Source organism: Theropithecus gelada, chromosome 13 (assembly GCF_003255815.1).
Source record: "Theropithecus gelada isolate Dixy chromosome 13, Tgel_1.0, whole genome shotgun sequence".
NCBI classification, from domain to species: domain Eukaryota; kingdom Metazoa; phylum Chordata; class Mammalia; order Primates; family Cercopithecidae; genus Theropithecus; species Theropithecus gelada.
Window position 1 is genome coordinate 50,813,091 of NC_037681.1, and position 24,949 is coordinate 50,838,039.

The 24,949-nt window shown below is 41.4% G+C and overlaps 1 protein-coding gene across 3 annotated transcripts in view; it reads left to right on the forward strand.

The window, feature by feature from the left end:
* Positions 1-322: 322 nt before the first annotated feature.
* LCLAT1 (lysocardiolipin acyltransferase 1) overlaps positions 323-24,949 on the forward strand; it is a 219,367-nt gene continuing 194,740 nt past the window's right edge. The window contains exons 1-2 of one of the 3 annotated variants that reach the window (XM_025354949.1): positions 323-480; positions 16,670-16,840. The gene's annotated coding sequence lies outside the window, so the exon portion shown is untranslated. Of the gene's footprint in view, positions 502-16,669; positions 16,841-24,949 lie in introns of all 3 variants that reach the window. The other 2 variants (XM_025354950.1, XM_025354948.1) reach the window with 2 other exon arrangements.

The window sequence follows — 24,949 nt, forward strand, 5'->3', positions numbered from 1 at the left end:
AGGCTTGTAAATTAAACTCCCAGATTTCTGCTTTCCATTTTGCAGCTCTAGGGGTTGAATGAAACATTAGGTTTCCTCGGACAAATGACCTCCGCTAATTTCCTATTTCGTTATTTTCTTATCCTTACACCCCACCGTTCCGTGGGTCCCTCCTCTCCAGGAGGACAGACGAGGAAATAAGCGCGGCCTCTTTAAAGGAGCTCTCAAAGAAAGGCACCCGGGGGTATCCCGGGCTGTGGAGCAGGCGCGGGGCGCCGCGGACCCGGGCTTCCCACGCAGCCGGGGACGCCGTTGCGACACGGCTCTTGCAGCCAATCAGGACGTAGCCTTCCGGGACGCATTACTAGGGCGACGGCCGGACGCCTCCGCGCTTCTGGATGAATTAACGGCGGGTTCCGCTCGGAGGTTGTGACCCTTACGGAGTCCCAGCTTGCCCACGCACCCCACTCGGCGTCGCGCGGCGTGCCCTGCTTGTCACAGGTGGGCGGCTGGAACTGTCAGGTGAGGTTACGGCGCAAGGAAAATGGCGGCGGCCGGGGGATCTTAGAGGTGCAGGAGCGGGAGCTGTAGCCCGGGCTTTTCCTCCTGAGACGTGGGCCTCCCCCGGGCCGCGACCTTGGGTAACGGCCCCTGGCTTGGGAGTTGGGGTCCGGTGCAGGTGGCGGTGGCGTCGCTGGCTCAGGTGGGAGGAGGCGCAGGGAAATGAATCCTGGAGGCTGGCGGAGGCGTCGGGTGCGGAGGGGCCGCGCGAGCAGCGAGGGCTAGGTAGCAGCGGGGCGAAGAGTGTCCCGTCGCTGTTTACGCTAGGAGCGTCAAAACCTTCCTCCTGCAACCACAGCGGGTCTGGGAGCTGCGCCCTCCCGGAACGCAACCTGAGCTCAGCCACTGTCGAATCCCATCCACTAAAACGTCTCAAGTGGCCACCACGTGCAGGGCTTCGACGAGAGCTGTGGAGAGCAGGGCCTGGGGCTGCCTTCCCTGTGAGTCCTGCAGGCGCCAAAGGCCTGCCTGTAGGTGCCAGAGTGGCAGTGCCGCGTAAAGAAAGGTAGGCCCTAGCCAGGGCGGATGCCAAACCTGATTTTTAAGGTGTATTTTAGCTTCTAATTGCCCATTTGAAGAAAAGAAGTTGAAAGATAAGGCACTTAGACGTGGTGGTAGAGATGATTTGCTTGCTTGTACTTCTGTGGTTCAGATGACTTCCCTGGAAACATTGCATCTGCCTTTAAAGTTCATTAACTGTGTTTCTTGTGTACCTGGCAGTAGATGAGATTAGGGATTGAGAGTCACTTTAAGCCCAAGAAAAGTATTGAACAAATGTGTTGAAGGCATTACCAAGGTGAAATATTTAATCATATCGTTAACTTATTTGTTCAAAGAAACATCATGTCATGAAATATAACTACTTGGGTTAGTTTTCAAAAAACTGATGATGAAAGCCCTTTTTGTGAAACATGTTTTTTGAGATTAGTAAAAATAAATCTTACCACTTCTTTGTTTAGGTTTCTGTTGCACATTGGACTTAGATATGCTTAATATGACAGATAAGCATAGTATTAAGTGACTTTTGTTTTTGGTAGTAGACTTGATTTTGTGGAGTAGTACTTTGTTCTGTAACTGAGAAAAATGTAATAGTGCTTGTAAGTTTCAGTCAATAGCTGCCATCTCTGGAGGGCCAACTATGTGTCAGTTTCTGTGAAAGTTAGGTTTCTTCTACTTTTTAGTTTGAACACGTGGTCCTCTGCATTTGCCCCGATGAGGTCTTTAGGCTGGCTGTTGCTGACAACGAGGAGGAAGCAATGGGGAAAACCCAAAAGATTCTTTCTTCCAAACTGGATCCGTGGAGATTTGGTCAGTTTGGCCTGGGGTTAAGATTATGTGTGGATTCTAGTCCAAACTCTGCCACTTAAAAATGTCTTAGGGTGGCCGGGCCGGTGGCTCACGCCTGTAATCCCAGCACTTTGGGAGGCCGAGGCGGGTGGATCAGAAGAAGGTCAGGAGATCGAGACCATCCTGGCTAACACGGTGAAACCCTGTCTCTACTAAAAATACAAAAAAAAAAAAAAAATTAACTGGGCGTGGTGGTGGGTGCCTGTAGTCCCAGCTACTCGGGAGGCTGAGGCAGGAGAATGGCATGAACCCGGGAGGCAGAGCTCGCAGTGAGCCGAGACCGTGCCACTGTACTCCAGCCTGGGCGACAGATGGAGACTCCGTCTCAAAAAAAAAGGGGTAATCATACAACTTTACTATTGGTGTCTTATCTCTAAAGTTAGTATTTCGTGTTCAAACAATCTCATTAAACTGTTGGGAGGAAAAGAAAAGACAGTGTGTGTAAAAGGGCTTAAAAAAAGTTAAAAAAACAGTGAAAATATTTGAAATTTATTCCTCTGCATTCATGTACTATGCCAGGCTCTGAATCGGGGACTTACATGTGCCAACTCAGTCGTCTAGCATCACTGTGAGGTGGATACATTTATTATCTTTATTTTGCAGGTGAGGAAACTGAAGCACGTTGACGTTTAAGTAATTTGTCCATGTCACACAATTAGCATTGTGTTTCCAGCCTGTGTTCTTACTGTCTTACTACCACTATGCATACTATCTTCCTGCAACATAACAGATGTGTTACGTATTAAGGGGAAACATTAATATATGCACAAATTTTTCATTTTTTATGTATATATATATTTTTTCAAAGGCTCCAGCGATGTCCTAGAATGAACACATATTTCAAGCCAGTAGTTTTGTTTGTGATCTTTTAGTTGTGTAAATAATCATGTTTTATTCCATTGGCATCCAGTTGTGTGGTAACAATTACATTTACCTTGGTTAAGTGGTATATTCATCTTACTTTTGTTGCCCATTAGTTAAAAATTTGTTTTGAAACAGAGGTATGATTGATTTCTTTTTTTTTTTTTTTTAAGAGGGAGTTTTGCTCTTGTTGCCCAGGCTGGAGTGCAATGGCACCATCTCAGCTCACCATAACCTCTGCCTCCCAGGTTCAAGTGATCCTCCTACCTCAGCCTCTGGAGTAGCTGGGATTGCAGACATGTGCCACTACGCCTGGCTAATTTTGTATTGTTAGTAGAGATGGGGTTTTTCCATGTTGGTCAGGCTGGTCTTGAACTCCCGACCTCAGGTGATCCGCCTGCCTTGGCCTCCCAAAGTGTTGGGATTACAGGTGTGAGCCACCGTGCCTGGCCAGTTATGACTAATTTCTATCAGGAAGCACAAATCAGTGATTGAGATTTTTGTTTTTATTACATTTTTTTAAAAGAATAATTTGCTGGGGGGCTTTTAAAAGAAAACTGATTTTAGTTAAGCTTGTTGTTTTGATATACTTGTGCTAATTTTTCCAGTCTTATTGAAAAAATAGGATGAGTAAAAGTGACTAGGACATTTATTCTTTCATTGAACCTTTATGGAATAGCCCCGCCAAGTCTTTAGGATGTAAACATTAACTCCTGACCCTACCCTTGAGGAATTCAGGGAGAAGTCCCAGGTCCAGAAGTTTGTAGACAGTTGAGACAAATAAATAAATGATTAACTAATAAAGTGTGATAAGAACTCAAATATAGTTGTGGGTGCAGAGAGCTGTGAGAGCACATAAAAGGGAACAGTTACTTCTTCTGGGGTGGGTCTGGCCAGAAGAGGAAGGGAGCTAACTGGAGGATAAAGGCATAGGGAGAAGCAGAGCAAAGCCAGGACAAGTGAGAGCTCATGGTGTCCAGGGGTCAGACCAGAGTATTGTAGGTGTTGCTGGGAGGGAAGCCAGGAAAGGTTAGAGCCAGGTTGTGAACTCTTAGCTAAGAGAGTGACTTTATCCTGCAGACAGTGGGAACTGTAGAAGGAGCTCGTTAGATGCATAACCTCAACTTTATGTTTTTGAAAGGTGACTTTGGTGACAGGGTGAAAGACAGACTGTAAAGAGGAGACCAGTTAAGGACAGTTTGCATACTCCAGACAAGAGATGGTGAGGGAAGGAACCAGGCATTGGCTGTGGCAGAGCAGAGTTCACATTCCACACACATTTTGAAAGCATGTTGTGAGAGTGATTGGATGTGAAGATAACAGGGTTGTGGAAGGGAATACGTGCTTGCCGTAAGAGTAAGGTTTATTTCTTTGGAACTATATGGTTGGAAATTGGAGGTCTTCTTAACTAATTTAGGAAAAAGGATAGAGCAGGAAGTTATTTGTTTAAAAGGTGTAGAAAGAATCATCTTAAGGTATGTTTGGGGGAAAAATGCTAGGATAGTGGGTATTAGAATTTTTTTTCTTTTTACATTAGGTTTTGAATATATTTGTACAGAAATCATTGTAATATGGAAGTAATCACTGATGATTTCTCTAGTTTTAAAGCTGATCTCCACTTGAACTTGTGTAACACTAAAGTTGTCCAGCACCTAACAACATAACATGAATGCAGTGCAAATCGACTACAAGGTAGGGGGTGCAAATCTTGCAAAAGAGGCAGGATTTCATGAAGTCAAAGGTAGGGGGAAAACTACTGAAACCATAAGTGCAAATAAAGAACTAGTGCCTAGAATAGGCAGAGATTCTTAAAAAGGACTCAGAAAGCACTGATCATGAAAATGATTGATAAATTTGTCTTCAGAGTTCATTAAACTTGGGAACTTCTCTTCATCTAAAGACACCACTAAGAAAATGAAGAGCAAAATATGGACTGGAAGAAGAAATTTGCAATTTATATATCTGACCAAGGACTCATGCTCTCTGTGTGTGTGTATGTGTAGCATAAAAAAATTAATGAGAAAAATCATTTTAAAAATGTGTAGGCGTCTTGAACAGGCACTTTCTATTAGAGAGTCTCAGAATGGCCAGTATGCATATAAAAAGGTACTTAACATTATTTGTCAGTGGGAAATATAAATTAAAACAATAATGAGATACTGCTATACACCTTCCAGAATAACTAAAATTAAAAAGATGGACAGTTCCAGTGTTGGCAAGAGTGTAGACCAGCTGGATCTCTTACATATTGTTGGTGGGGGTGTCAAATGGTACAGTCACTTTGGAAGACTGTGGCTTTGTCTACTCCTACCCGTGATCAAATGCTTGCATTCGTTCCTAGGTATACTCAAGAGAAACTAATGCTTGTGCCTACTAAAAAAACATGTTAAAGAATGTTTATAATGCCTTTATTCATAATCAAAAATTGGATATAACTCAGTTGTACATCAGCAGTAGAATGGATGAGTAAATTGTGATATATTTATAAGATGAAACACTGCAGAACCAATTGTACATCAGCAGTAGAATGGATGAGTAAATTGTGATACAGTTATAAGATGAAACACTGCAAAACCAATAAAAGACAATGAATTATGGATATATGTATCAACATGGATGTATCTTACAGACATAAGTCAGACATAAGATTGTACACTGCATGATTCCATTTAAATGAAGTTCAGAAATAAGTACAGTACTTCTCTGGTGACAGAAGTCAGAATAGTGATTACTCTGGGTTGGTGGTGGTGGTGGTAATGACTGGGAAAGGGCATGAGGGAACCTTCTTGCAACATTTTTACATTGAGATGTGTGGTGGTTACACGGGTATATGTATATGTAAAAATTCAGAATGTGTAAAAATATGAAGATTTGTGCTCTTTATGTACATACTTTAATAATAAAAAAGAGGCTCTAGTGAGAGTATGGCAATGCAAGAACACTTTAAATGAGAAAAAACAGCAGGGATAATTATGAAAGAGGTACTTTAAAAGAATTTAAAAGGGGTGTGAGAGGCTCCAGGAGACAAATGAAGAAAAGTATATATTTTTTTTTGGCTAAAATGACTTTTATATAATTGTTTTGCAAAAGGCAAATGTGAAATTAAGGCTGTCACATCATGCTGTTTTACAATTTGGTCACAAAATTGTGCCCCAAGCACTCCATCTATTCATTAGTTTTTTGTCCTAAGAATTAATGCATAGTTGCAAAGTGTAATCTAAATTTTGATCAATATAATACATGATATTTTATGAACATAATAGATTTTTTTGTTTTATTTTTTGGGAAAATTCTAAGCAGATCTCTTTTTCTTCATTACAAAAATATGGTCCTTGTTAAAGAGAAATGGCTGTGTGGTCCTCTCCCCATGAGACACTAATTGCTATTGGATAATGAGGACTGCTGTAATTCCTTTGGCTGCAAGGTTTTTAATGCAGTGAGCTAAGAAAAACCTTCAGTGTGTTCCCTATGGCTGTGAGGTAATGTCCCAAGAAAGTCTTATGAGGTTTATTCACACCTTTACCTTGTCCTCTCCTTGTGGCAGTAGGGCCATAGGGATCCTACTGTAAAAACTCAGGAGGCAAATGGAAGAGACATATGAGGGGTTGCCATCAGTGAAAGCTGACAGTAGAGGATTAACCGCCTTTCACAGGTGGTTACAGAACCGTCTGCAGCCTTTCACTGCTGAGATTCCTGAAGACTTCAGTTGTTCACTTCCTCAGAGAAAGTAGATTACTGTTCTAGGGACAAAGATAAAGGGAAGAGTTATGGTACCCTTAGTTTTTCATCTCAAATAGGAGATCACATCTGTTTTATGTAAGTGTATATAGTTAATTCCCTTGGGAGAACTCATGGAGGAGAGGGATAGCATGTGGTGAGCTGGTATCTAGTGGTGGTGTCACAAAGAAGGGAAATGCTAGATGAAGATAAGAATAAATGATGAAGAAAGAGGAATGAGTGGTGGTGGCGGTTTTTCCAGCTCTTCCAGCTCCATGTGACTGGGAGCATGGACTGAGGGGATTGTTTTTAACTCTTAACAGGGACTCTTGCCCCACTGGAATGTTTAGGTATCTTGGGAAAGGCAGCCTTGGCTGTGGCTCTGACCATTTCTGCTTTCATAATATAAATACTGTCTTAGAATTATTTTTTTCTTTTTGTGTAGCCTTTAAATAAAAATTTACCTGTGTAGAGTTAGGGAGGAAAATGATTGAAAGTTGGGGTAGCTTAAACACCAAAATATTTCTTGACTAAACTTGATCATTTTTGGACACACACCATGGACTTGGTAATGGGGACAGAGTTTTAAATAAGACACGATTTATGTCTTTGAGCTTTACTGTGTAGAGAAGGAGATAAACACAAATCAATGCCTTCAGTACAGAGGTCACTGAGATTTCATCACCTCTAGGTTTTCTATGATGAAAAGTAAACATGGTAGCCATGAAACTGTTATGAAGACCATAGGTAGTAATAGCGACCCTCTCTTTTAATAATGTGTGAGTGCCAGGTGTATACTGAGTTCTGTTCTAAATGCTTTAAGTTTTTAACTCCTTTAACCCTCTCAGCTTCCACTGTGAAGTAAATACAAGTACTGTTATTATCTTCATTTTGCTTATGAGGAAACAGAAGCCCCAAGAAGGTACGGGGCATGGATTTGAACCTATGCAGTCTAGTTTCAGAGTCTGTGCTCTTAATTGCTATGCTATAATGCCTATTTTAATGTACTGTAAATTTAAAATATACTGTACTTCTGTGGCTTTAAGTGTAAGGGATTATTTCAGTGAGTGTGCCTTGTATTACAAGTTATGTCCAAAGTTTCTGAATATCCATGCTGAATGTAACTTACTGTAGCTACTTAGGGTGAGTCTGTCTATAATGTGGGAGATTTAAATGAGACATCCTTTTTGCCTTTTCCCCTTTCATGTGTTATAATGATTGTTTTGATAGTCTTGCATGTTCCATTGTATCATTTCGAAATTCAGTAAAATATATTACCAGGTTTATTGTTTGTGTTATAATCATACACATAATGAAATTTTATGATGTAGTGCTCAACCTGAAGAGTTTACTGGGTTAACATACTTCTTAATGAGAGTGACTGCAGATTTAAAGTTAGGTTTTTTCATTTTTTATTTTTGTAGAGACGGAGTCTTACTCTGTTGCCCAGACTGGATTGCAGTAGCCTGATCACAGCTCACTGTAACCTTGAATGCATGGACTCAAGTGATCCTCCCAGCTCAGCTTCCCAGAGTAGCTGGGACTACAGGCATGTGCCACCGCACCTGGCCAATTTTTCTTTTTTCTTTTTTTTTTTTTTTGTAGGGATGAAGTCTCTCTGTGTTGCTTGGGCTGGTCCCGAACTCCTGAGCTCATCTGATTCTCCCTCTTCGGCCTTCCAAAGGGTTGGGATTACAGGCATGAGCCACTGCACCTGGCCCTAGGTTGTTTATATTTTTAACGTGGTGGTTCATTAAGACCAATTGATTAAATTAAAGCAAGAATTATGTTTGCTTTGTTCACTAAGAATGGGAAGGCGGTGGAGAAGCAGGATGGAAATAATCTAGAGGACTCCAAGGAGTGCCAGAGTGACCTTATTTTGTTGAATTTCTTTATGGTAGTAATGAAACCTATACAATTTAGCTTCTCTTTCCTTCAGAGAAGAAATATACTAGAAGTCAGAGTTAATAAAGATTGAGTCTTCAATTTTGCTAGGCTACTTGATAAACAGTTCTTGTCTATTGAGTAGGCTAATCTTCAGGGAACTGAGTATACATTGGATATAATTGGATCCAGTGGATATAATTTCCAAAGCTGTATTTATTTCTCTTTTTATCTATACTGTATAAAAAAATTAGGATTGTTATATTATCATTTTGAATGAGGAACTCTGAAATTGTATCTGATTTTCTCTTTTGCATTTGTACTTAAGGCTAGTCAAATATGTATGCCTTTTGCATACATATTTATTTGGAGATGGGGAGGTATTTATACCAGTTTCCTGTGGCTGCCATAACAAATTACTGCAAACACGGTGGCTTAAAACGTCAGGCATTTATTTCTCAACGTTCTGGAGGCCAGAATTCTGAAATCAGTATCAGTCAGCCAAGATCACAGTGTCAGAGGGTCATGCCACCTCTGGAAGATCTGGGGGAGAATCTGCTCCTTGCCTCTTCTAGCTTCTGGTGGCTGATGGCATTCCTTGGTTTATGGTTATATTATTAATCTCTCCTTCTTTGGTCACATTATGGCCTTCTCCACTTCTGTCTGCAGTTAGATCTCCCTTTTAGGTTGAGTGTGGTGGCTCACGCCTGTAATCTGGGAGCCCGAAACCATCCTCTGGGAGGATTGCTTGAGCCCAGAAGTTGAAACCAGCCTGGGCAACATAGGGAGGCCCTGACTCTATAAAAAAAAAAATTAAAAAGGTAGCCAGATGTGGTGGCATGCACCTATAGTCCTAGCTACTTGGGAGGCTGCAGCAGGAGGATCACTTGAGCCTGCAGTGAGCCGTGATCATGCCACTGAACTCCAGCCTGGGTGACAGAGTGAGACCCTGTCTAAAAAAAAAATTGGAAGTGCTCCCTATGCTTCTGTTTTCTGGAAGAGATTGTGTAGAATTGATCTTAATTCTTTAAACTTTGGTAGAATTCTTTAATGAAATGATCTGGGCCAGATTTCTTTTTCGAAGGCTTCATTCAGTTTCTTTAACAGTTATTAGGGCTATTCAGATAATCCATTTAATTTTGGGTGAGTTGTGGTAGTTTGTGCTTTTGAGGAACTGATCCATTGACACACAAAGTGGGCGTCCTCATTACTGCTGGGCAGTTGTAGGAGTGTGAGCCCCTCTTTAGGACTCTACTAATACTACTGGGAGGGGATGGCCTTCTTACCCCTGGGCTGCGGTGAAACTGACTCTAGGCCTCCTCTGATAGATACCACGCCAGTAGGGATCAGGAGGGATGTCTCATTACTGCCAGGTGGGAGGAGAAACCCAGGCTCTCCAGGTGGTCTCCACAGATACTCCCTGGCAGGGGAAGGTGGTTTTATTACCACCTGGCAGGGAAGGAAGTCTAGAATTCTCCAGTATCTCCCCTGTAGGGATAAGGGGTAGACACACCTGAACAACATTACTGCCTCATAAGGGTGGAAACTTAGGCTCCCCACATGGCTTTTGCTTTTGTGGGTGGGGGTGGGCCAGTTTTTTTCTGTGGTATTGGCTGGAGGGCATGTTGTTGTTCAGTTCTTTGGCTTAGGAGAGCAGGGGTTTGTGTTTTGTTTTTTGTTTGTTTTTGTTTTTAAGCTCGTTGTCTGTGGTATATGTTGAGGCGAAAAGAAAACCCAGGGAACTCACCACCATGTTTTCCATGGGTCCCAAGGTGCCTATCTGGTTTGCCTTATCTGTAGCTTCAGAGTCCAGAGTCTTCCCGTATTTGTTTTACATATAGTGGCTAGGATTTTTAGTTGTACTTAGCTAGAGCAGTAGGAAAAACTACATCTATTTGATCTTGCTGGAAGCGAAAGTTGGACAGGGATTACTTTTTTATGGAGGAAAACATAGGGTAGAAATTGAGATGCATGAATTGGCCAGTAAGACACTGAAGGAGCTAGTTTTATGTTGTCATATACCAGGCCAGATTTATTTAGGTAAAAACAACACTCTTATTTAACAATATACAAAGTCCCCCCCCAACCTTTTTTTTTTTTTTTTTTTTTTTTAGTAGTGAGTAAGTCAAGGCCTCTGCGATTTTGGAGGAAAGAGAAATGCAAAGCCAGCAAGTATTTGTTAAATAAGGATTAGAAACGGCTAGGAGAGAGTGACTGAGATCGATAGTGTGGTGGAGATAGCTGGGGAGAGGTAGAGGGTGGCATAAGAACGGGAACGAGAATAAGAGTAAGTATAAAAGTAAAGAATAGGACTCCATCAGGGTGAAAGTATTGGAGTGTACTTTGTCACTGAAGATCTTCTGTCTACTTAAAGTGAGACTTAAGGGTGGCAGTTTGAGGTAAAACCAGGCGCCACTGAATACCAAGAGCCTGAGAAACTGCTTGGGTGATTTGGCTAGTAAAGGCCAGTCCGTTATTGGACTGTATAGAGGTAGGAAGGCCAAACCAAGGAATTATGTCTGATAGAAGGGAATAAATGACCGCGGTGGCCTTCTCAGACCCTATGGGAAAGGCCTCTACCTATCCCGTGAAAGTGTCTACCTAGACCAAGAGGTATTTTAGTTTCCTGACTCGAGGCATGTGAGTAAAGTCAGTTTGCCAGTCCTGGGCAGGGGCAAATCCCCGAGCTTGATGTGTAAGGAAGGGAGGGGGCCTGAACAATCCCTGAGGAGTAGTAGAATAGCAGATGGAACAACTGAGAAGTGATTTCCTTGAGGATAGATTTCCACGATGGAAAGGAAATGAGAGGTTCTAAGAGGCGGGCTAGCAGCTTGTCACCTACACGGAAGAGGCTATGAAATGACGACAGAATAGAATGGGCCTGTGAGGCTGGAAGAAGATATTTTCCTTGGTCCAAGAACCATTTGCCTTGTGTGGGAAGAGATTGATAGGTGGAAGTTTCAGTGGGGGAGTAGGTGGGAGTGACCAGATGAGAAGGAGAAAAACTGCTATGAAGGACAGAAGTTGGAACACAAGCTGCAATTTAGCTACCTTATCAGCATAAGCGTTGTCCTGAGCGATGGGATCTGATGCCTTTTGATGGCCCTTGCAGTGAATGACTCCAGCTTCTTTTGGAAGTAAAGCAGCCTTGAGAAGAATTTTTATTAAAGAGGCATTAATGATGGAGGACCCTTGTGTAGTGAGGAAACCTTTCAGCTCATGAAACAGCATGGTGGTGCAGGATATGGGGTCAGTATAAATATTGATGCGTAGTCCCTTTACAAGAGTAAGGGCCCGAATTAAGGCAATGAGTTTGGCTTGCTGAGAGGTAGTGGATGGGGCCAGAGCAGTAGCCTCAATGTAGCCTGCCTTTGCTGATGTGTGGCGATCAGGCCTGGTGCAACTGCCATCAATTAACCACGTGTGATCAGGGTGAGGAACAGGAAAGAAGGAAATATGGGGAAATGGGGTGAATGTCAGGTGTATCAGGGAGATACAGTCATGGGGGTCAGGTGTGGTATCAGGAATAATGTGGGAGGCCGGATTGAAGTCTGGGCCAGGAACAATAGTAATTGTGGGAGACTCAACAAAGAGTGAGTGTACCTGAAAGAGCTGGGGAGGGCAGAAAGTATATGTGTCAGGTGTGAGGAAGAAAAGAGATTTTGGAAGTTATGAGAACCGTAGAGGGTGAGTTGAGCATAATTTGTGATTTTGAGGGCCTCTAAAAGTATTAGGGTGGCTGCACGGAGGCATGATGGCTAGGCTAAAACAGTAAGGTCAAGTTGTTTGGATAAAAATGCTGCAGGGCGCAGTCCCAGCTCTTGTGTAAGAATTCCGACCACACAGCCCTGCACTTTGGCTGTGTGTAATGAAAAAGGGTTGGGATGAGTTAGGGAGAGCTAGTGTTGGGGCAGCTTCTAGGGCTGTTTTTAAGGAACGGAAAGGAGTGGTGAAAGGATTTAGGGTCTGTGGGGTCAGCTAGGTTTGCTTTTGTGAGTTTATGTAATGGTTTAGTCAGGATGGTAAAACTAGGTATCCAAAGGCGGAAGTACCTAACCATGCCTAGGAAGGAAAGGAGTTGTTGTTTGTAGAAGGGATTGGGGTTTGGGAGATTAGCCAGACACGATCAGCAGGGAGAGCCCATGTGTTTTCATGAGAATTATGCCGAGATAGGTAACAGATGAGGAAGAAATTTGGGCTTGACTGAAGTAATGGGGGCTTTCTGTGAAGCTTTGCGGCAGTACAGCCCAGGTAATTTGCTGAGCCTGATGGGTGTCAGGGTCAGTCCGAGTGAAAGCGAAAAGAGGCTAGGATGAAGGGTGCAAAGGAATAGTAAAGAAAGCATGTTTGAAATCCAGAACAGAATAATGGGTTGTGGAAGGAGGTATTGAGGATAGGAGAGTATATGGGTTTGGCACCACGGGGTGGATAGGCCAAACAATTTTGTTGATAAGGCACAGATCCTGAACTAACCTGTAAGACTTGTCCGGTTTTTGGACAGGTAAAATGGGGGAATCGTAAGAGAGTTTATAGGTTTTAAAAGGCCATGCTGTAACAGGTGAGTGATAACAGACTTCAATCGTTTTAAAGCGTGCTGCGGGACGGGATACTGGCGTTGAGTGGGGTAAGGGTGATTAGGTTTTAATGAGATGGTAAGTGGTGCATCATTTGTTGCCAAGGAGGGAGTAGAGGTATCCTATACTTGTGGATTAAGGTGGGGAGATACAAGGAGAGGATGCGAAGGAGGCTTTGAACTGGGGGAAAAGGCAGCAATGAGGTGTGGCTGTAGCCCAGGAATAGTCAGCGAAGCAGATAATTTAGTTAAAATGTCTCGATCTAATAAGGAAGCTGGGCAGGTGGGGATAACTAAAAAGGAGTGCTTAAAAGTATTGTGTAAGTTGGCACCAGAGTTGGGAAGTTTTAAGAGGTTTAGAAGCCTGGCCTTCAATACCCATAACAGTTATGGAGGCAAGGGAAACACGCCCTTGAAAAGAAGGTAATGTGGAGTGGGTAGCCTCCATATTGATTAAGAACAGGACTGACTTATCCTCTACCGTAAGAGTTACCTGATGGTCCAGGGGGTTTTCTGAGGTGATCGGGTAGCGTCAGTCTTCAGCTGCTAAGCCAAGGAGATCTGGGAAAGAATCGGCCAAGGAACGTTGGGTTTGGGCTCCAGGGGCTTTAGGAGCAGTGCTGATGTGAGTCAGACAGTCCGACCTCCAGTGGGGGCCCACATAGATAGGGCACAGCTTAGAAGGAATCCTGGGCTGCTGGCATTCTGAGGCCCAGTGGCCAGGCTTTTGGCATTTGAAGCAAGATCCATGAGGATGTTTTGAAGGAGCCCCTGGGAGCCTTGGCTTGGATGTTCTGAAGTTCTTGTATGCTGGAGACATGGTTGTGGGTTGTCTTACTGCGGAGGCAAGTAGCTGTAACTCAGAAGTGCGTTACTGTCTGGCTGCCTCCTCTCTACTGTTGTACACCTTGAAGGCGAGGTTGATTAATTGCTGTTGTGGGGTTTGAGGGCCAGATTCCAATTTTTGGAGCTTTTTCTAATGTCAGGAGCTCACTGGGTGATAAAATGCATATTAAGAATAGGGCGGCCTTCTGGTCCCCCTGGGTCTAGGGTGGTAAAGCATCTAAGGGTTGCTGCTAAGTGAACCATGAACTGGGCTGGGTTTTCGTCTTTACCTTGGGTAGTTTCTTTAAGTTTGTCATAATTAACATCTTTGTAAGATGCCTTGTTAAGCCCTTCAACTAGGCAGGAAACCATGTAATCTCGCCTAGCTATACCTGGGGAATCTGCCTGTAGTTCCACTGGGGATCTTCTCAGGGAACTGCTCTAATGCCTTCCTGGAGGTCTGGCTCGTGAAGCTGGTGGTTATCAGCGTGAAATTGGGCTAAAGAAAAAACTCTTTCCTGTTTATCTGGGGAGAGGGTAGAAGTTAGGATGACATTTAGGTCATTCCAGGTTAAATCGTAGGACAGAGTTAGATATTGGAATTCCTGTATATATTTAGTGGGGTCGGATGAGAAAGAGCCTAAACACTGGCTGATTTGGGAAAGGTCGGATAAAGAAAAAGGAGCATTAACCTTGACTATGCCTTTAGCTCCAGTCACCTCTTTAAGAGGAAATTGTTGGACAGGTTGGGGAGGGCTAGTCGCAGAACGAAACTGTAAGCCAGACTGGGTGTGAGGAGGGAAGGTGATAGAAGGATTATAGGGTCGGGGAGCAGAGGCTGAGGAAGAATTGGGACCTGGCTTGGCCTGGTGAGGAGCACCCTGGGGAGGTGGGGAGAGGTCAGATGAGTCCATAGAAAAGGATTCAAAGGACTCAGAGTTTGGGGTGGAGACTGAAGGAACAGACAGGAGAGAAAGAAGAAAGATTTGGATGAGTCTCATTGGGAGCAGAGACTAGGGAGGGACCAATGTTTAAAAGAATGCCTGGGCCGGGCGCGGTGGCTCAAGCCTGTAATTCCAGCACTTTGGGAGGCCGAGACGGGCGGATCACGAGGTCAGGAGATCGAGACCATCCTGGCTAACACGGTGAAACCCCGTCTCTACTAAAAAATACAAAAAAACTAGCCGGGCGAGGTGGCGGGCGCCTGTAGTCCCAGCTACTCGGGAGGCTGAGGCAGGAGAATGGCGGGAACCCGGGAGGCGGAGCTTGCAGTGAGCTGAGATCCGGCCACTGCACTCCAGCCTGGGTGACAGAGCGAGACTCGGCCTCAAAAAAAAAAAAAAAAAAAAAAAAAAGAATGCCTGGACATCAGGCACTTCAGACCATTTGCCCATTTTTCGACAAAAATTATCTACATCTTGTAGGATAGACAAATCGAAAGTGCAATTCTCTGGCCACTTGGAACTACTGTCAAGTTTGTATTGGGGCCAAGCGGTATTTGCAGAAGAAAATAAGACACTTAGATTTTAGGTTAGGCGAGAGTTGAAGAGGTTTTAAGTTCTTGAGAACACAGGCCAAGGAAGAAGGAGGAATGGAGGGTGGAAGGTTGCCCATAGTGAAGGAGGCAAGTTTAAAGAGAAGGGTAGAGACACGGAGAAGGGGGTGGGGAGCAGCCCTGGACTGCAACATGGGTGAGCAGCCAAAGCAGGCGTCCCCGCAATTGACTTGCCACCAAGGGAACGTGGGTGAATGACCAAGGCAGGCGTCCCCGCGGAGATCAGACACTAATGGAACGTGGGTGAATAATCAGAGAGGCGTCCCCGCAATGATTAAACACCAAGGGACGACTGCCTTCCCGAATCCATGACCGGCGCTGGAGTTTTGGGTCCACGGATAAAATGTGTTTCCTTTGTCTCTACCAGAAAATGAAAGGAATTGAAATTAAGAGAAGGGAGAGATTGAAGGGTGGCACCAAGATTGAAAGGAGAGAGGTTGAGGGATATTGAGAGAGATTGGAGAAGACAGTAAAAAGAGGCCACTTACCTGATTTAAAATTGGTGAGATGTTCCTTGGGCTGGTTGGTCTGAGGACCCAAGGTCGTAGGTAGATCTCTTTATGGAGCGAGGATGAGGACAGCGGACTGGTCCCCTGAAGGAGTCCCGCTGACCTGGGTCTTTGGCACCAAATGTCTCACGCGTCCGTGTGAAGAGACCACCAAACAGGCTTTGTGTGAGCAACATGGCTGTTTATTTCACCTGGGTGCAGGCGGGCTAAGTCTGACAAAGGAGTCATCCAAGGGTGGTGGATGATCATTAGTTCTTACAGGTTTTGGGATAGGCGGTGGAGTTGAGAGCAGTGTTTTGGGGAGAATTATAAAGAATCTTCTTAAGGGTGGGGGAGATTACAAAGTACATTGATCAGTTAGGGTGTGGCAGAAACAAATCACAATGATGGAATGTCATCAGTTAAGGCTATTTTCACTTCTATGGATCTTCAGTTGCTTCAGGCCATCTGGATGTATACACGCAGGTCACAGGGGATATGATGGCTTAGCTTGGGCTCAGAGGCCTGACAGTTGGGGTGGGATCTAGGCTGTGATTTTGCCCTTGCTGTTCAATTCTGGCTCAGGGAGAAGCGGAAGCTCCAAGGACCTGGCCAGTGTTAACATTTCAGCTGCCCTCTCTCTCTGGATCTTTACAGAGGTGGCATGCATATTGGGCTCTCACCTCAGTCTTTTGGCATTCTCTTCCTAAGCACTATGACCCAGCTTCCTGAGTTGCTCTGTGCGTTAATCCATTCAGTACTCAGATGTTTCAGGTCCCTGGGCCCATAACCTGTTTACTCCATGAACCATCTGATTAGCCCAGTGCACTGTTCCCAAACTCTGCTTTCTCTTTTTTCTCCCATTTGTCATGTTCACAGGCTGAAATACAGAGTGGGTACTCTCTTCTGGGAAGCTGGCAACAAATGGATGATGTGATATGTGCATTCCAGGGGAAAGTAAATTGTGATACTTCTGAACCCATGGTCAGTTAATGAGACAGTTTCTAGCTACTGAACGTACTTTAAAAAGCAGGACTCTAAAAGCTTTGGGTAAGTCTTTGTAATGATTTAGATGCTTGAGGTTTTTGTCTTGCTTCATGTATCTGAACACAACGCTTTTTGAATTGATCATAGTTGTTCCTGTTTATGTTGTATTGTTGACATGTTCTATGCTTGTTCTATAACCTTTTCATTGAAAAATAAGTATTTATTTCTGTTGGAGGGAGATAAATGTCCTTTTTTAGAAAATAAAGTAATACATTTCTGTGAAAGAACAAACTCAGCATTTCTGTTTGGCATTTGGTTGTGTGATTCTTTTTGGATCTTTATTTTAAATATTAGGTACCATTTTGTTTAGAGTCAAAAATACTAAATCTTTAGACGTTATCCCTTACACTCTCTGCTGCATGCAGTAACTTGCTTTTGTTTGACATAGCAGCTTAAGTGACACCATTAGCTGGTGGTATCCTCCTTTGTGAGGGTTTGGGGAGTCTGGTGGGGTGGGGGGCGTTCCATCTATGTGGATAACTCTGACAACTGATTCTGACCATATCCTCTCTCATCTCTAGGCTCATGATCTCCATCTGCCCAGTGTTCATCTGCAATCTCTGGCTGTCACCTCAGTCTCAATTTGATTAAAACTAAATTCATTCTCAATCCCATATTCGGTTTCCTGCCAGGATATGTCTGTCTCTGTCTATTTAATTGTCCAGGCTTGAACCTTTGTAGATAATTTCGACACCCTCCCCCTCAGCCTTTTTCTATTGCTGCTGCTTTTGTAATGCTTTTGATGTTTTTTCTCCTGATCTTTATGCTTTGCATTACTTCAGTAGTCTACTAGTCAGTTTCTGAAATTATAGTCTCTATTGCTTGTGTATGTGATATGATGAAGAATCTATTATATCTGGCCTTTGTCTTTGGTTCCTGACAATGAGCTTCAAAAAATCTTGGAATTTCCTTATAGATGTATCTTTTGTTATTCATAACAAGAGTCTCTTTTGACCACACCTGAGTTTATCCTGATAAGGTGACTGTGGGTGGGCCCTTAGATAGTTCAGGAAAGGAGCTGTCCACATCAGAGAGACCTTGGTTTCTGGGGAGGGGACAGTGACTGGATAGCAAAGCCCAGTCATCTGGCTAGTGATTTAATCACTCATGCCTGGGTCATCAAGCCCCACATAAAAACCCTGGAATAGCAGTGAACGTACTGGTTTGCTAGGAGGATGACACCTGGATTTCTTCAGGAGAGAGCAGGGAAGCTTTGCATCCCGCTGCCCTCTTTCCTAGACCTTGCCCATGTTCTGTGCACCTCTTCCATTGGGCTGTTCCTGAGTTGTAGCCTTTGTAATGAAACTGTGATTGTTTAAGTATAGTGCTTTCAGTGATTTCTGTGAGAATTGTTGAAACTGAAGGGAAGTTTTGGGAATCTCTGAATTCGTAGCCAAGTTGGACATTAGTGTGGATAGCCTGGGGGGGATGTCTGAAGTGAGGGCAGTCTTGTTGGAAACCTTGCTCTTTAAGTTGTGGGATCTGATAGTAACTCCAGGTAGTATCAGAATTGAATTGAATTGTAGGACACCTAGTTGGTGTCAGAGAATTGGTCTCAGAGTGCAGTGTGCTTACCCTTTGACAGGCATTGTGGCATGTGTGCTGTGTGCATTATTTCATGTAATGCCCACCATGGTTGGGTAAGACCTAGGATTTTAAAAATTTGTTTCTAGTTTTTGGTGTTTTTGTTGTTGTTGTTTTGTTTGTTTTTTGAAACGGAGTCTCACTATGTTGCCCCCACTTGTCTTGAACTCCTAGGCTCAAGCAGTCCTTCTGCCTCAGCCTCCTGAGTGGCTGAGACTACAGGTGTGTGCCACCAGGTGTGGCCCAGGTCTGGTTTTATCATCTTTGTTTTACTGGTAAGGAAAGGAAAGCCATAACTTTCCCAGTGTCACAGAGCAAGGAAGTGTTGGCAAAGTCAGTGCTTTCTGACTTTAAAGCCCTTTACTTAACCCTTTATGTTAGGCCAACTATCTTCCTTGCTGTACACATTATTACCCTCCTCTCATCTGGCTGCGGTGAACCACTTTTTCTAAATTGAACTTTTATCACATCATTTTTGAACTCAGAACTTTACTCTCCATTACTGTAGGATAAAACCCATGATTTGCAGGCAGCCATTCAAGGCCCACTGGAGTACCATAGGCTCAAATTAATGCTGTCCCAGTCTTTATATACAACAAAAGGAAACAAATACCTATTGTGTTTCTTGGATGGGCCACTCAGTTTTTATCTCCAGCAAGTTGCACTGGAGATGAAACTGTGTCTTCTAGTTACTTGTAAAGTATAATTGGAAAGTTAGAGTATATGAAAAGAATGTCTGTGTAAAAATAACGCATGCTGACCAAGTCAGTAGTATAGGCGATAAGATGCTTCTGGAGTTCAAAAGAGGCACAGCTTCACTAAACAGGTGTATCTTGAGCTTACCATTGAAGAGATGGTAGGATTTTGAGAATTGTGACTGAGGGTAGGCCCCTTCTGCTCAGGAAGACCGTGAGTGAACTGGAAAGACAGTGCTGATGACAGTGAATACTTAAGTTTACCTGGGGGAAACTTCTGACACCAGGGTCTATTCCTTGTCCCCAGACAAGTTGAAAGTTGCAGCATAGTGTTTTAACTGACAGAGCTTGTGCTAATCTTTGTCTTTTGAAGCTAGAGTTGTTTAGAATGAACCAAAATCTATTTCAGGGCTAGCCTATGTGATGAGGTTGGATGATTATGTTAGTTAATACTAATTTTAAGAATTACCTTTTTTTCTGTTACCTGAGTTGATCAAAGGAAATTTTAAACTATAAAAGTTCAAAAATATTTTTGGTAGTGGAACATGAGAATAAACATATTCAAGGTAACCAGTCTGAATGAGGGATCATTCTTCAGCATAGATAAGATTTGGTAAATGGATAGTTTTAAAAAGTCTTCCTTGTACATGAACTCACATCATTATACCCAATCTCTTGGTATTTTTTAGGGTTAGAATCTCTCCTGACCATAGTGCTAGCTACTTGGGAGGCTGAGGCAGGAGGATTGCTTTAGTTGCTCAATAGTTCAACACCAGTTTGGGCAACATAGCAAGATCCTCTCTCTTAATAAAGAAAGTTAACTTGAATGCTATATACGTAATATTTATACATTTTGGAAAATAAAAAAATATATAAAGAACAGATCAGAATTACGTTACTCAGAGATAGTTGATAACTGTTTATTTTATAGTGCTACTTTTATTTATGTTATTACCTATAAAATTTTGTAGCCTACTTTTCTCACTTTATATTATTAGGATTTTTCTATGTCATAAGATTTTTCGAAAACATGGTTTCTATTAATATATAAACATTATTGTACATAGAGATTTCTTTTTGTTTTCTCCTTTAATTAAAAACAGAGTCATTTATTATTTTGTAAGTTGCTTTCTTCATTTCACATGTCATGTCTGCCTTTCTGAATGACTGCTTATGTTAATGTCTAGTCAGCCCTCTGTATCCACAGGTTTTACATTCGTAGATTCAACCAACCATGGATCAAAAATATTTGAAAAAGAATTGTCTCAACTGAACATGTACAGACTTTTTTCTTGTCATTGTTCTCTAAACAATATAACTATTTATATAGCAGTTACATTGTATTAGATATTATGAGTAATTTAGAGAAAAGTATGTTGGAGGATATGAGCAGGCTATATGCAAATATATCATTTTATATGAGGAACTTGTGCATTTGTTGATTTTGATGTCCTCAAGAGGCCCTGGAACAGATCCCCCATGGATGTTGAGACGATTGTGCTTCACTTTTTAAAAACTGGTTGCATAATATTCCAGTTATATGGCTATGCCATAATTTAACCATTTCTCTGTTGATGGACATTTATACTATTTCTAATTTTCACATACAAATAGTGCCTCCATGAGCATTTTTATCTTATATTTTCTTACTTTTATGAGTACTTTTGTAGGATAGAAGTTTAGAATGAAAATATTGGGTAAAAATGTACATGCATTTTATAATTTGCCAGCCATGCTGAATTTGTCTTTTAAAAGGGCTCTATCAGTTGATTCTCTTAGCAATTTATGTTTGAGGCCTTATTTTCCTATACCCTCGCTTTGCTGGATACTATCATTGTCAAATATGAAAAAGTAATTGGAAACATGGTATCGTGTTACATTAGTCTGATTTCTTTGCCTATTTTTAGTGTTCCTTTTTGTATGTGACTCTTGATTCTTGGCTCATTTTCCTATTGTAATTCTATAATGTTTTCATATTTTACATGTAACTCTTAATTCATCTGGAATTTATTTTGATTTTATGGAATGAAACTGCTTGATTCTGGAGGAGATTCAAGGGCTAGTGGGTCTTGAAATTGTGTGTCTGGAAAAATTTAGAGGATAAAAATAAATTTTGCTGCCTTTGGAAAGTAGTTTGTCTCAAATTTATTTAAAAACTTAGTTTATTATTACCCAACTCTATAAAGTATGTTGGAGCAATAAGAAAATCTTACCAACAAAAAGACCCCTTCTTACCAATATAGAAGAGAAAGAACGCTTTGTTTTTATTTGCATGTCAGATACATGCAGATAGGTAGTTTGAGACTACAAAATTTGAGCAGAATTTAACTCAAACAGTAAAACAGACAAAACTTCTCTTGTATTCTTGGAACAAATGGATATACCCTGTGATAGTTTCCTGTGCACCTGATGAAATTCCCGAGTTAATTTCAGTGGTGTTTGTTTGCAACGTCTAGGGTCAGAAGGCCTATGACTTTGGCATTGTGAATCTGGAAACTAAGATAGGATCTAATTCCTGACAAAAAAGCTTGGCCTATTAGGGTTTTTTTGTTTTTGTTCTTTTTAAATTTTTATTTACTTTTTGTTTTGTTTTTTACATAGAGATGGGGTTTTGCCATGCTTCCCAGGCTGGTTTCGAACTCCTGAGCTCAAGCAGTCAGCCCACTTTGGTCTCCCAAAGAGCTGGAATTACAGGCATGAGCCACCACACCTGGCCAGGCCTGTTAGGTTTTTAAAGAGACTGTCTGTGGTAGGCTGAAAATGGTTCTCTAAAATACTCAAGTCCTAATCCTGGAACCTGTGAAATGTTACCTTGTATGTTAGAAAATGGTTTTTGTAATTAAATTGAGGATGTTGATGTCTAGGGCACTTATCCTGGATTATCTGAGTGGTCCCTAAAAGCAATCCTGTGTATCTTTATCAAAGTGAGGCAGAGGGAGATTATATATACACAGAGGAGGTGGAGGCACTGTGACCAGGAGGCAGAGATTTGAGTGTTAGGGCCACAAGTCAAGGCATTCCCACAGCCATCAACAGCTGGAATAAGCAAGGAACAGACTCTCCCGTGGAGCCTTTGGAGGGAGTGTGACCTTGCTTTTGTTCTAATGATACTGCTTTCAGACTTTTTTTGGCCTCTAGGAGTGGAAGAGAATAACTTTCTGTTTTAAGCCACCAAGTGATTTGTTACAGCAGCCATAGGAAACTACTGAACACCCTAAAGACAAAAGGGCTGTCTCCCTTTTATTAAACAAAGATTCATTATATGTACTATGTTAATTATTGTGAATGACTCTTAATTCTTATCTCCTCTTTGCTAATCACCGTTATTTACTGGTTTTCAGTGTTGAGTAACAGGCTAAACAGTCTACCAAAACGATGTTAAAATGAAAAGTTAACCTCAATAGTAAAGTTCATAGGGAAATATTTTGACTTTTTTTAAGCCTGGAAAATGAGTAATTTAGAATCATTTATATTATTTTGAGATTTGCTTTTGAATCGAGGACAATAGTCTGTTTATTTCTCTTATTAGTGAAGAAAGAACAACAGAAAGAATTTCAAGTCCATTACATTTTGTTAAAACTTTCCCCCTGCTGTACAAATTTTATTTTTTTCAACCAAGTGGTAGATTATATAACTAATGTTACAATTAATTTTTTTCTATTTTTTAATGACATACAACTTCTTATATTTTTGATAAAGTAACTCAAGAGTTGTCTAGATAAGTTGTATTTTTTTCAGTTTATTGACAAACTTATTTTTCTTGCCTGAATGATTAATTTCCTAATTCTGCTTTTACCTGTTTTTGCTGACAAACTTATTTTTCTTGCTTGATTACAAATGATTAATTTACTAATTCTGCTTTTACCTATTTGATAATTCTTTATTTTATTAGAATTTTTAGGACTTTGTAAATTTTTTCATAACGAACCAAGCTCATTTTAAAGTTCTGCTGTCTTTTTATGTTTCTTTTCCTTTTTTTTTTTTTTTTTTTTTTGAGACAGGGTCTCACTGCCACCTAGGCTGGTCTCGAGCTCCTGGACTCGTGATCCTCCCACCTTGGCTTCCCAAAGTGCTGGGATTATAAGCGTAAGTCAATGTGCCTGACCCTTTCTGTGTGTTGTTATCTAATCAATCATTTTTACTGTCATCCATATTTCTATTTTTGTTTTTTAATCATACCTTTTATTTTAAAATTTTGACTGCTTGATTTTAAAATTTGGATTGCTTAGTTTATGTTCTGTTTATTTAAATATTATTTTAGAAAGTATTTCAGTACAGCTTTGTATGAATCCTGTAACTTATGATATGTAATGTCTTTATATTTTTTCTAAATATTCTCTTGCACTGGTTCTAAACTTTGGTGAATATCAGTCTCAGCTGGCAGGCTTATTAAAAATGCAGATATTCCAACTCTACTTAACACTCTGGGTGGAGGGCCTGAGCTGCTGCATTTTTAACAAGCTCCTCACCCCTTGGTAATCTGAATGCACATCAGCATTTGGGAACTACAAGTCTTGTATATTTTTAATTTTTTTCATTAATTCAGCAATTATATAGGAAGGCTTAAGAATTTCTAATCATTAGGGTTGTTTGTTTTGAATTATTCTTAGTTTTATTGTGTCATAATCAGAAGCTTGCCCTGCAAAATTAATTGAAATTTCCATTATGGTCATTTGTAAATGGCCTCTACTGTGGATAGTTGGAAGAAAAAATAGCCATTTGATATATATCTGTTTTTTTTTTAAATTGAGGTGAAATTTACAAGAAATTAAGCATTTTAAAGTGGACAAATCAGTGGCATTTAGTACATTCATGTGTTGTGCCACCACCACTGCTATCTAGTTTCAAAACATTTTTATCACCCCAAAGGAAACTATGTACCATTAAGCAGTTGCTCCCTTCTCCCCAGCCTCTGGCAACCACCAGTCTGCTTTCAGTTTATATGGATTTGCCTATTCTGAATATTTCATATAAATAAAATTATGCAATATGTGACCTTTTGTGTCTTCTTCACTTAGCATAATGTTTTCAAGGTTTATTTAACTCTTTGAGAAACTGCTATTTTATATTCCCACCAGCAATATATAAGGATTGCAAATTTTCCATATCCTTACCAATGCTTGTTATTTTCCATTTTTAAAATTGTGCCCATGCTAGTGGGTATGTAGTGATATCTCACTGTGGTTTTGATTTGCATTTCCCTAATGATGTATGACGTTGAGTAGCTTTTCATATGCTTGCCAACCGTTTGTATGTTTTCTTTGGAGAAATGTCTATTCAAGTCCGTTGCTCATTTAAAAAAGTTACTTGTATTTTTGTTGTTGAGTTGTAAGAGTTCTTTACATACACTGGATACCAGACCCTTGACTTGTGAATTTTTCTTCCATTCTGTGGGTTGTCTTTTAATTTTCTTGATGGTGGTCTTTCATGTGCAAAAGTTTTTAATCTGGATGCAGTCCAATTGATTTTTTTTTTTCTTTTGTTGCTCATGTTTCTGGCGTCACATGTTAGAATCCCTTGCCAAATCCAAGGTTGTGAAGATTTACCATTGTTTTCTTATAAGAATTTCATAGTTTTTTTTTGTTGTTGTTGTTGTTTTTTTTTTGAGACGGAGTCTCGCTCTGTCGCCCAGGCTGGAGTGCAGTGGCCGGATCTCAGCTCACGGCAAGCTCCGCCTCCCGGGTTTACGCCATTCTCCCGCCTCAGCCTCCCGAGTAGCTGGGACTACAGGCGCCCGCCTCGGCCTCCCAAAGTGCTGGGATTACAGGCTTGAGCCACCGCGCCCGGCCCATAGTTTTATCTTTTTTTTTTTTTTTTTTTTTTTTTTTTTTTT